Source organism: Cynara cardunculus (assembly GCF_001531365.2).
Source record: "Cynara cardunculus var. scolymus isolate 2C chromosome LG 17, CcrdV1, whole genome shotgun sequence".
In the NCBI taxonomy this organism is placed as follows: domain Eukaryota; kingdom Viridiplantae; phylum Streptophyta; class Magnoliopsida; order Asterales; family Asteraceae; genus Cynara; species Cynara cardunculus.
In genome coordinates this window covers 36,734,690-36,736,567 of record NC_037544.1, presented here as the reverse complement: position 1 = coordinate 36,736,567, position 1,878 = coordinate 36,734,690, and positions in this window count along the sequence as shown.

The window sequence follows — 1,878 nt, the reverse complement described above, 5'->3', positions numbered from 1 at the left end:
AATTGTTTCATATAATACTTTTTTTGATGAATTTGTTTCATATATGGTTATGAAATTGTTTCATATAATATTTAATGAAATTTTAATAAAACTGTTTTATGTATTTCTCTAAAATTAAAATAATAAAGATGATAATATCAATTATTAACACCCTCCACAATAAAAATGGTTAATCAACCTCTCATAATTACAAAAAAATGAAAAATTATGATTGGTTAAATGAAGTTTTCACGGTTTTTACAAATTGAGTGGTTTTTATTTGAACGCTCCCCTAATATATATATATATATATATATTAAAGGAAGATTCATATGGTTCTTCAATGAAAAACTTTAGATCCTATTTATCTTTTTTTCATTATTTTGATTTATTTTTAATATACAATCAACACATTAATTGCTAACTCATTCATTTTCCTATTTTTTAACTTTGTTTTCATTATTCTATAAAGAAAATTTGAATCCGCAGATATATAAAACTATATATAATTTTATCTACATCAATACATGCATATTTTTAATTACATGACAATTGTAAAAATAAATCATAAAAATTAAAGATAGGTGAAAATTTTGAAATACAAAACTACAATCTTAAATAATGTGGTGTAATGTAAATTATTATTGTTTGTAATTCATAAATCGTATTGCCATGTCCAACTATCCAACGAGATCATGCGGCTATCATTAGTCAAGACTTTAACTGTTCAACAATTTCGAATTTTATAAAATCATTATAACATGCATTGTTGATCCAAATTCTTCAATATAAAATAATCATTTTAAAAAGTATAAAAACAAAACTACTGCAATCACTATTAGAAAAAAAAATGAATTAACTAACAAAAAAAATGAACCAAATAAGAATTGAGTATTCTAATATGGTGAATTTGTGGTTGAGTTTTAGTTGTCCCAAATTGGTGAAGATTTAAAAGATTTGAACAAAGATAAATGTATAAAAAGATAGATGGTGCCTTTGTGTCAATTCATGGGTTTTTTTCTTATAGGGTTGCCTTATTTTCGATGACCCTTTATAAAATCTATAACCATGGTTGGAATCAAAACCAACCAAATGGTAAAAGTCATTAATACAAAATTAAAAGTGAAATCAAGGATGATGACTTGGCAACATGAGGTTTAATTGTTTTTTAAATCTGAAATAAGGTTGACTTTCATCTTTTAACATTGGTAGAAAGATGATAGTTTGAAAAAAGATGATAAATGTATAAAAGCATGATGGAGCTTTGAAATCTATAACAATGGTTGAAATCAAAACCAACCAATTGTTAAAAAAAATTGTGCAAAACGAAAGCAAATGCTACATCTTTTCTTAACAAGAGTTGTGATTATTGGAGTACTTATAATAACAAATGTTAAGTGCCTATTATATCACTTATATATGCATAGAATGAAGTGTTGATTTAATGACGTGCTTTCATCTGATATTAGTGTTCAACAAATCGTGATTTACGATGTTGGATGAGGCATTATAAATATAAATACAATCCAGAGTTTTCAGACACATCACACGAGACTTTTACGTTTTTTTTTTCTTAAATTGAGTTTTGATCACCGTGCAACGCACGGTGTCGAACACTAGTACAATTTAAAATGAAAATGACTTTGACTTTTTTAATAGAGTAAAATATAATTTAAAATTAATTATATTTTAAACGTTAAAATATAAAAAATAACATTTGTGATATTAATTATTATTACTGTTTGGACTCAACCCTCTTAGTGATTACTCGTATAGGAATATTCACATGATTTAACAAATAGAATATGCTTCACATCTCAAAATTAAACAAGTGGTCCAACCACTCTACTCGTCACGTGATATTAAATATCCCGATATTCAATGACCCTTGAATTTAGG